The sequence below is a fragment of the Polyodon spathula genome, chromosome 9 (genome assembly GCF_017654505.1).
Source record: "Polyodon spathula isolate WHYD16114869_AA chromosome 9, ASM1765450v1, whole genome shotgun sequence".
Lineage (NCBI taxonomy): Eukaryota > Metazoa > Chordata > Actinopteri > Acipenseriformes > Polyodontidae > Polyodon > Polyodon spathula.
This window is the reverse complement of record NC_054542.1, coordinates 24,502,042-24,514,107: the sequence shown is the minus strand read 5'-3', so window position 1 is coordinate 24,514,107 and position 12,066 is coordinate 24,502,042.

Genomic DNA, 12,066 nt, shown 5'->3' with positions numbered 1-12,066 from the left:
ACATCAATCAATCTGTATTTTCAGCCAGCAAGTTGTTATTTTTGTTGTTACCACCAGGCGGAGATGTGTTCAGGAGAACAGTGTAATCCCATTGAAAACCAGCATTTGAAGGTAAAAAGAGCAGACATTGCAGCTGGTGTTTCACTAACTGATGTACTATTTTCCCCCATAAGAGGGTAGCAAAATGACAGATTCTTCTTTTTTTAAAGGATGGAAAACATACATGAAGAAATGTAGAAAGTAGTTATCAATTATCCACTCCAGAGACATTTCAACATTCAGCATATTTAACAGTACAATATAGTACAAGCTTCTTAAAAAATGGTGTCGGCTTAATTGTGTACTGCTGGTAAGAAGACTTGGACAACCTTAGTATATTTTTAGTAGCATGCTGAGAAACGTTGATGAGAAATATAATAGGATGTCACAAATTAAGCCCATAGTGTAACAAAGCAGACACAAGCCTTGGACACACACTAAAATAAAAGAAGAATATAACAAAATACAACAAGAGACAAAACAATATGGAAATATAGAGCTCTACCTCAAAATACATTAAAAAGTAACAGGTTTAAACTCATGATTTAACAGTAAGTAAAGGTGAAACGTCACTAACAAACAGATTTTCCACTTTTTAATAACAGGAGGGGCAGTAAGTCCATGGAATGAAGAGCACTTGGGTGAAGCAAAGGATAACTGCAAAAAGACTGTACAGCATTACTGTGGTAAACTTGTGTTAACTATGTGTTAACTAACCATTTACAAAACATGAATAATATGTTAATATAGCTTGTTATAACAGTCCATAAGCCAATACAATGGCCATTAAAATAAAGTCTGAATGCATTCACAACTATTGCAACTACATTCTGTACCAAATTACAGATAAGCGGTCCAACTCAATTGATGTTTAGCTAGGAAAAGGCATTTTTAGGAAAATATTAATTTAGAGAATTCAGAGACATTATTGATGGCATAAGAAAAAATAACATTTCTCCACATACACATACTTTAATAAATGCACAGTTTATATATATATATATATATATATATATATATATATATATATATATATATATATATACATTTTTTTTTCTTCTAGCTAAAAGAAAGGCACACTGATATCAATTAAAGTAGCAGATTGGAGCACATAGCAGCCACTTGAATGCATACCTTCAAAAAAAAGAAAAGAACTACCAAATAGCTTCTAAAACATTACAGCAATACATTCATGACATCGTTTTCAAAAACTATTTACCAAATGTGTGCTTTTGGCTTCGGTATCTCAAGTCCAATGTGTTCTATTTAATAAAATACTGCTGATGCGGTTTATGGAGTGGCACTGGAACAATATTTATAGTGGAGGTGCTGAATGCCACTGAACAAAATGGTAACCCCTGCATATGAAGGAAGCCATGCATTAGGTTGATTTTATGTTAAGCATGTTAATAAAACGAAGCCAGAATCAACACCTGTTTATCAATTTAAATCCTTGATACAATATTAATGTGCTTACTGTAAACGTTTAGAGCAAAGCATTTGAAAAGTAGATTGTAATGTTGTGCTCCAGTTAAATACTGCAATGTAGAAATGTCTTGTTTGCTTGTAAAAACAAGTTGGACATTTGTATTTTATTTACAGTAGTCACTGTAGACAAGAACAGTCAGAGGGCTCCAAAGGCTGACTTGTGCTCCGCTGTCTTGCTGATGAATTTTTTCATGAGGGAATGGACATCTATCGCTGTGGTTCTCAAACGATTTATTCTGCTGGCCTCACAGTGCAGCAACAACACTTACTGGTGGCTGCACTGATAATGTATGAATAAAATGCAGATTTAGTTTTAAATGTATATTGTTATGTGATTGCTTGTCGGAGGCACATATGTGAACCTTATTTATTTCAGAGCCTAATTTACAGCTGTCCTGCTCCCATTACTATTAAAACCGGTGGTAACACAAGTCAAACACTACAGCAGGTGTTGAAATCAGTTTTCTCTTTAAACATTCAGCATTTGGTTCAATAAATGTATTTAGTCCACCATATAATGTATGCTTTGTCAGGAAATGTTCAGTTGCCAGCACTCTATGGGTAAAAGCAAAACTGGTGCCTAAGTTAGAAAGCCCTTTTCCAAGAGATGACCCTGGGGGACAAGAACTGGAATATAACGAGTATTTTGTAAATATGATGTGGACAGCAGTTTATTGGCAGGTGCTTTGGATAACTTCTTCTTAAAGATTCCTTTACTACCCTTGTGACATGCTCGGAAACATCTTTTTCAAATGTAAGACATTCGTTCACTTTTATACATGAATGTATTTTGTGATTTTAATAATATTTTACAGAAATGTTTAATGTACAAATATATTGTATTTAAATTGATAGGGAGTAGATTCGCTAATAAAAACTCGATATACCTATAATCTGAACCATGCTGTATTATAATTAATGTAATTTAACTTAAATAATGATATATTTTAAGATTAAGAAAATATATTAAAACTACAAAAAAACACGAAGTATAAAACATAAAATAATGACTAGACAAGGCAGAAAGAACATTGGTTTGGACCCAGCTCATTAGAATTAGTGAGTGTCTACTGTAGTGTGTGTTTTATTCTTCTTCATTAGCTGCAGAATATAATATGGAGGGACAAATGATCAACAGTGCTTTTTAAAACCTGCTATAAGCATAGCTACACCGTCATTACAAATCAATCCTATTTTACAAAAACCTTTAAACTTTTGGTATATAGTCTAACATCTTTGGTATAACATCTTCAAATTGTACACATTGCATTTTATCATTTGTAACTTGTTTTAACTAAACTAAACACTGAGAAATTAACAAAAAGTCCACAGTAACCAGCATCACCAGATTTCATCATCATGCTAACCATGCGATTGAATATGGTATACAATCCCTTCAAAGTTTTGAATGAATCAGTCTTGTGCCCCGGACACTCAAAACAGCGGATTCATTCTAAGCCCTATGGCTGGCTTCACAGACCTGATTAGCACTAATCTGAAACTGTCTTTAACTACCAGAGATTAATCTGTGAAACCAGCTGTAGCCTGGATATGTAAACTAATAATGGTACAATGTAATTGCTTAATTGCTTAGCATTAATAATGTCTTTGACTTTGTCATCACAAATAGTATACTGTATATTTTGTTTAAACAAAAAATTATATTTTGTTTAAAAAAAGGAGTTCCTCAGGGACCTATACTTGCACCAGTCTCGTTTACACTTTCCATTCAACCTGGGCTTTGGTATTGGAAATTCTAAATTACATCTTTATGCAGATGATACTGTATTGTATTCTAATGACTCTTCACTTGAATAGGTTCATAAAAACATGCAGGAAGCTTTCAACATTATTCAAATAGTTCCACATATTTGGGAGTATGGTTAGATAGGAATTAATCGACATGCTCTTAAAAAAAACATTTGAAATGGGGTTATTTTTAGACATAAATCCTGTTTCTCAGAACAAACTAGAAAACAACTGATCATGAGTACATTTTTGCCAATAACTATGGTAACAGTATTTATAGAGTATCTAGTATCTAATACCATGGTCTTAAGAAAACTGGGTCCTTTGTACTATTCTGCATTGAGGTTTATAAACAGGTTATTCTGTTCATCATTGTGATTTATATAGATTGGCTGGTATGACTTCTTCATCTTTGCAACAATCGAAACACATTACATAATTGCCTATCCTTGGCAAATTCCCAAATGATCTTAATAAACTGCTAGTGACTCTAGTAGTACTTATACTCTTAGATCTCAGATTATACTAAGTTTCTCATTTCCTAAAGTTTGTATGGAATGTGGAAAAAAGGCATTCAGTTTCCTTGCTCCATGGTCATGAAATAAACTTCAGAAAGAACAGAAGCTTACTTGTCTTGATACTTTTAATGGAGTTCAAACAAAAAATTGACATCTGTGCAGCTGAGACATGCATTCTGCATTCATTCAAAACAATTTGTGCTGTAAATTACAAATGTAATTTATATTCTGCACTGTTAATACATCTAATTTTGCAGAGATTTGGCAAATGTTTTAGTGTTACATTGAATGTGACTTATTGGAGCATTTTGAACACATTTTATTTATTCATGCTTTACTAGAAATATTAATTGAACTTTTTTTTTTTTGCAAAAGCTGAGCATGGACTTTTGCATAAACAGGGAGAAAGCAAATGTTTTTCTTTAAATACGGGACATTTTTTTGTTTACCTTTTAAAATGTTTTGAGCATGGATATCTGAGGTTCATCCTTCCCAGTGCAACATTTTGAATATGATGATGAAATTACCCTCAATGCTACCAGATTTGGTTATGCAGTGAAATCTAAAGCTGCAGCCCCGCTGAACAGATGATGTTTTCGGAAGAAAATCTATGAATGTACTTTAATATTCATCAGTGCTATGTCCACAGCTATAGTTCATCTTTGTATTTGAATTAGGAGCTTTGGTAGTTTATGCCTACACAGAAGCTACAGCTTACCTAAAACATGAAGGTGACATTTAGTGTCAGGTGACACTTGTTTACTGTCATTAGTTTTCGGACATAAGTACAGATTTTTCTCCTTCAAATTATCTTCTTATATAAAATACTACCAAAGTAAGAATGAATGGGCCCTATATAGAGTACAAAACTGTAACTTGGATTCGAGTCCGACACAAATCACAGAAACAGATAGACATATCACTGATAGATAAATGAACTAGGCCTTGTTAGCTTTCAGAGAATGACAATTTGAACAACCTCTTTGTGGTGAACTAATGAATTTGGTTGTGGACTGTATTGGTTTTCTGATACCTGTGGGAATCACCCTCTCCTTGTCCAATTGCGAGTCCTGATTGAGACGTAGCTCTCCCATGTTTCTATAGTGCAGGGGCAACGCAGAGACAGGTGCTGGGGTGAAACACATTGTCTCACTTCATGCTGCCTCTCTTTAATTAGGGTTAAAGGCTTTGTCATCTCAAACTCACATACTCTTGTTGTTACTCGCTCTTCAATGGGCAGGGATTTGCTTGAAAGAGCCAATAAACATCCTATAGGTTTTCTAAAGCAGCCTGCATTATGCTTTAGCATGGGAAAGTGTCTTCTGCTCAAATCTCTTAATCTACTGTTGGCAACCCTTTCCCTGCCTTGGAGCCATCTCAAAACCTTCAGTCTTTCTAATGGATACATAGGTCCTAATAAAATGCCCTCTTAAGATTATTGCTTGGTTGTCAACCACAACATATAAAACTAGGGGTTCTGCTAGTCTGCGTCTATTGTTTTTTTTCTATATTAGTCTGTCTTTATTTAAAACACACACACAACAATGGATAAAATTGGGTTCTATTTTACTTAACTATTTAAAAAACAAGCTATTCATTATAATATATTTCCAGAGAGTACACATTCCATTTGCTTTTTTAAGCATCCTGCTATATATAATTATTGTATTTATAAAACAAATAGCAGAAATGTAATAACAAGGCTAACATCTATCCTCATATAGTACTGTATTTTTGTAAATATTCAAAACTTATAATTACAGCTTCACAATTTTTTATTAAACTGGACTAAAATCTTTTTTTTTTTTTTTTTTTTTTTTTTTTTAACATTATTATTTTGCACTCAGACAAATATTGAAATATTAAAACAAATATTCATGGAAACATATTCAAAGGCACAAAATGATTTTATATACCTAAAATATACCCAGCAAAGCAAGCACGTTCATGTCTCTGAACAAAAAGTGTTGCTGTACTTTTTATACTTTGTAAGATAATTTTACGGGTTATTTTACAACAGGGAGATGTACATAGTGTTACTGGAATATTATACTGTACATATTATATTATAATGTATATAGTATACATTTGAGGTAATTCAATGAAATTATTATTATTATTATTATTATTATTATTATTATTATTATTATTATTATTATTAATAATAAAAATGTAGTGGAATGGGGCAACTTGTTTTCTGTTTAAGGACAAAGACGTGCTTGCTTCTCAAGCCAGAATCTTTTAAGGTGCAGTAGTTTGGATAAATGAATATACTACAAAGAACCCAACTTGGCTACCAATTTGTTAAGCATGCTTCCTCTAACTGTGTTCCTTAAGTCCAATATTATATTTCTGTCAGCAAAGGATGTTCTGTTTTTATCAGCGAAAAGCTTAAAGGACTATGATGTTGGAATTGTTTGCTCATTTCACCAGAACACCAGAAAACATACTTGTCATTCTTGTCACTGTTGATATAATTATATCTAGAATTGTATTCTATATCTTGTGCCTTGTCTCCTTTCCTGACTGTCTTTGTGAACAGGATTTCATGGTAGAACAACTAGAATGAAATAAGACTACATTTATGTTACTAAGATCCAGAGGATTGATTTTGCTTGTCCAGTCTTCAAAAATGTTCAACACCCCAAACAGATATATATATGCTATATATAGTATATATATATATATATATATATATATATATATATATATATATATATCATATATATATATATATGTCTCCAATAAAACCATCTATTCCATTGCTAATGCTTCAATGTGTAAACAAAAAAATTCCCAAGCCTATGCAACCATGTATTAACTTTCGATTTCTCCAGTTTCTCTGCCATCTCCCTCTTTTATGCCCCTTTATCTCCAGACAATACAGACATCAGCAGACCTTCCCCCAGCTATGTAATGAATCATGCAATGAGCTGTGCAAACTTTGCTTTATAGCTCCATCTCCATGAGACAAGATCAAGTGATAAACTCATAGTGCTCATTATGATATTGCTTTAACAACAGGCTTTCCAAAGCCAGACACAGAACATTAAATGACTCCTACTAACAGGTACAGTGCACATTTTAAACATATCTTCTGTCTCTCTTTCTGTCTGTCTATCTTTTCCAGAATACTCCCATAATGTGCTGTGGTTATTTCACTCTTGAGGATGGCAGTAAACGACCTAACAATCATGGTGAATCCCCTGTAATACTTGTTGAAGGGTACTGGTAGTGTAGAGAAAGTGCCATGGAGTCTTTTGTTTGCATGGTTTTTACACATTTTTCACCTGTGTTTTTCTACCAAATTTGAAATGGCTACTTCAAATGTCGCCTCACTACTGCAACCGACTTGCTGATCAGGAGGGCAAAAGATTAATAAGACAAGTCAGTGGTCTGGACCTGCAGTACTCCCTTTTGTCAATATTGTCTGTCACAGCAAAAATCAACTACTGGGACAAACACAGTTGGAACCACGCTCATGTGAGAGAGCTTGCATTCCAAGCGGTAGTGCTTCTATTAGGGGAGATACCCATGACATCTTCATTTTGACTATTACCCAAATCCAGAACACAAAGCCAGGACCTCTTTATAATCCCTTTCCATCCATGTTGGCCAGGTGCTTCCCTATTCAAGGCCTTATCTTAATTGAAACATATAGCTAATTCCCTTAATATAAGTGAGTGCACTACTTGTGTACTACACAATGGTATTAGATTTCCATGAACTGGAGTTTGCACTTAGCCCCTTATCGATGGGGACAGACTGCATGGTCTACATCCTCTGGCTTTACATTGCTGTGTAACCCAACATGAAGAACCCAGCAGATTTCATTTAAAGATATTAAACCATTTTATAGTTACTGTACCTTGGTTATGCTGTAATTCAGAAAACACTAAACGTGAACTAATTTCTATATAATAATTTAGAATATTTGTCTTGTTACAGAAATATGACTAATAAAAACAGTACAGCTCCTTTTTGTAAGTCGACACAACGTTGCATGGATTGACAAGGATCTTGTGTCTGAACAAGGCTAGGCAGGCAGGGATCTCTGAATCAATGTTTCCTCTGAGCCTGTACACCCTCAGGAGGACAAGAAGCCAATGTTCTTCCTTTCACAGCTACTCGGTGCACAATATCAATGAACAACACTGGGACACACATACACAGACATCACCTATGTCTTAAGATGCCTCAAGACATCTATTATTAATGTCTTGAGATGTCTTAATGAAATTGACTATTACAAGATGTCTTAAGACATCTTGAGACACGTCTTTAAGACAGTTCACAGAAGAACTATGTGTCTTAAGATGTCTTAAGACATTTAATTAAGAAAAGACCATGTCTTGAAAACACTCCGATATCCTTTTTGAATTTTTTTTTTTTATTTATTTATTATAGATTTCATGTGTATATGTATATTTTTGGTTTAACACTTAAATGTATGTCACTTTCCTTTTATGAGGAGCAATTTTTCAAGATCATTTTCAAATGCCTTTTCTATTTTTTTTCTTTTTTTTTTTGCACATACTGCTTTCAAAATATTTGAATGCTTTCCTGTGTTCTGATTTTTCTGTCCTGTTTTCAGAATTACTGCACTGTCTAAGAAATAAAAATAAGGTTTTAGATAAAGGCTTCACTAAATACTACTACTACTACTAATAATAATAATAATAATAATAATAATAATAATAATAATAATCCTATTAAATCATAATTAAAATGACTGCCAAGTAAGACTAGCTTTATGTCTGTCAAACTGCTAAGCTATATACTAGTAATCACAAAGTAGTAAACTGTTTGCTGATATCTCTATGCAAGGTCAGATAACGAAAAACTTTCCGTTCTGTATTAAAAACACAAATACCCAGAGATCATGTATGTCTTAAGATGTCTTGAGACATTTTAAATTTGAGGCAAGAAGTCATTTAAAAGGAAGAAACACATTTACATTTGTTAAATGACTAGTTTGTCTATTCTGTGTGTGTGTGTGTGTGTGTGTGTGTGTGTATTTGGATTTGAAAATCATGATTTGATATGTTTGAAGCTTTGTGATTATCAGAAATATCATACAGCTCACTCTTAATACAAACATACACACATGTATACATGCATACATACTAATATTTACATTTTCTCCCACTGCTAATTGCAGGCCATTTCCAAACCTGACTAACGTCTTGCCATGTTCACTTGCTGTGTTTTTTTCGAATATTAAATAGATAAAATAATAAATAAATAATGAAACAAGGGGAGCTGAAGTGGAAATTAAGAAAAGATTGACTGATTGTTTCAAGTGATGTCGTCTCGAGGGATTTTGATTTTATTGAGTGTTCTCAACTGTCTTGACGAACAGTTGCGATGTGTTTATTTGTGAACTGACAGTTTCAGCCGAAGGGACAGGGACTGCGACAGCCAGGTCAACAGACAGTAGCCTATTATATGAACTTATTTTGTGGATAATATACCTGTCTTATTTTTTTATACATATATATTTATAAAGACATCCGTGTACATCCGAGTTCAGAAAGCGGATCCATAACTGTAGTAAGTACATAATTGTCATTATTAAAACATTATTAAACTGATGATACACACCTGAAAACAATTCTAACCATTAAAGATAGCGCGAGTGACTTGATCAAGTCATAGTGTATACTTAGTGAGGTAATGCATGTTTTTTTTTTTTGCAGGACCTGCTATAAGCATATAACAGTTACTCGGGGGAGTATTTTGTTATTGACGACAAAGGAACATATTTTAGCTGTGACTCTAACGCTGGACTTGATATGTCAGGGTTTCGGGTTTACTAGTTTGTAATTCTGCAATCAGTATTGTTTTGCTCATTAAGGTTTTGCTCAAGCTTTGTTGCAATTTTTAGAGATGTAATTAGTTGTGATTTGCATGCTAATAAAATGACCTTTGTACACTTTGTTATATATTCAGACGTTAAGAATATAGGCTTATTTGTGATCACTGTACACACTGCAAATTCCGAATTATATATATATATATATATATATATATATATATATATATATATATATATATATATATATATATATAATATATCAAAGTCCGGATTGAACAGCCAGTTGACTGATGAACATCAATACAGAGGATGCACAGGGTAATCTTACTTATGGTATAACAATGGTTAAACTAAATTACTCATTAATATTAAATAATTATTCTGCAGTTGTACACATTGATGATTATGCCTAGACATTTATCATTTTTATGCAACTTTTTTTTACTATAGTGTTACATATTACTAAATTCCCTTTTAACATACTGTACATTTCCAGGTCTTATTGCCATCTCCATGTAACATCTTAAATTGCAGTGAGTTGTGCAAATAAAATAAGAATTAATAAGATATCCATTTAAAAATAGTTAACCTTTTCCAAATTGTTTATTTTTTGTGTGTGTGTGTGTGTGTCCTGCCTTTAGATTTGGAAAGATAATGTGGCCAATCGTGGCAGTATTCATTGTGGTTGACACACAGCAAAGCAGATTGATGTAATGGGTCACCCTATGATAGAGAAATGCAACCGTTTTGAATGACACCATCACCGCATAAAAGATTTGGGTATTTATTACATGCTTTTTGAGTAGTTGGTGGAAAATAAAGGCGGGTTCCGTGTGGATAATTCATGTAATTTTGTTTGGAGTACCTCAGTTCCTTTTAGTGAACGTAAGGTATGGATCAAATGTTATTCAGACTAGCAATAAACGTAAATTACTTCAGTTATTGTTAAATTGACTCTAGAATACTATACTTCTGTAAATGAATACTATGATGAAAAAACAAGGTACCTAAATGAATATGTACATGTATCACATGTAATTAATAAAAACTGTTATTTAGTAGTGACACACAAAAAAATTGCCTCAGGAAAGCTAATGATCTAAAATTATATCTTACTTTTGTTGCAGTGATTATACATCGAAATGGGGTCAACCTAGAACAAAATATGGCAGTAAAAATTGGAGTGATTGATGCCTTTGCTCAAGTTTCAGATACAGCCTCAGGAATCAGTGATGCCCCTAAAAACACAGAAACTGCAGATCCTCCAGGACATCGAGGGTATGCTGCAAGGTATGGTCATTCTGGATCTGTGTCTAGTATCAGCTGAGGAACTGCGAGCAAAGAACTGCGTCGATAATACATACTGTTCCAATATCTTATGTTGACTAATACATTGTAATGCTTTATCACTACACTGAGTTTTGTTGAAGGTACATATTATTATACACATCTTATAAGCGATGTTTGGGATGTACATAACAAAGATGAACACATTTTGAATCTATTTGCAAATCGCAATGAGAAAATCAAATGAGAATGAGGTAGCAGGGCTTCAGTGTGTGCAACACATGATCCATCAAAATTTGGAAGACAGAAAACCTGGACCTGACTGTTGACCACTGCTACCTTGGTGCAAAGGTAACACACATTTTATAACATGATTACTGTATTGCATTGTGTCAAATACAGAAGGTTAAAAACCTTTGTGTAATCGTTAATGCCAGGTCTAAATACATTGTAAATTGGCAATTTCAGAATGCTATTTATATTTTCAGATGTGTGTAATTTATTACTCTTTACTTATACTAAATTATTTCTCTTATACCTTTCAGAACAAGTATAGAGGAAAGGTAAAAACATCAGCCAAAATATTACAATGCTGCTTCACAAAGAGCCTTGCCATTGTATACAGTACCAAACTGTTATAATATTATCTTGTTGGTAGAGATATTGTATTTACCTTACTGGAATAATATACAATATGTGTTTGATTTATTTTTTTCTAAACTTTTAGGAGAACTTTTATTATTGGCTAACATCTGTAAAACACGTGATTATTATAATGATTATTATTTTATTATCTGTTATAAGTCTGATAGCAATTGTTTTTTACAACTAAAACATTTTTTCTCTCCTTTTTTATTTTTGCCATAAAAAAGTGTAAACATTAAGAAAGTTTGTCCAGGCCAATATTCACCCTATGGACTTGTTTATTTAAAAGTCAATAAAATCTAGGTAACTGAGAAAGTTGAGTATATATCCATCCAACTGCAGAGTTCTTACTTTGTTTATTGTTTAGTCAAGCTAATAAAAAGAAAACAGTGTATAACAGTTACAGTGTATAAGTTTATAACAGTTTAGTTTTTTTTTTTTTTCATATTATTCATATTCATGTTATTATTTAATTACCCATGAGTTTGTTTTTGGTTCAACATTCTTATAGCTGTGATACAT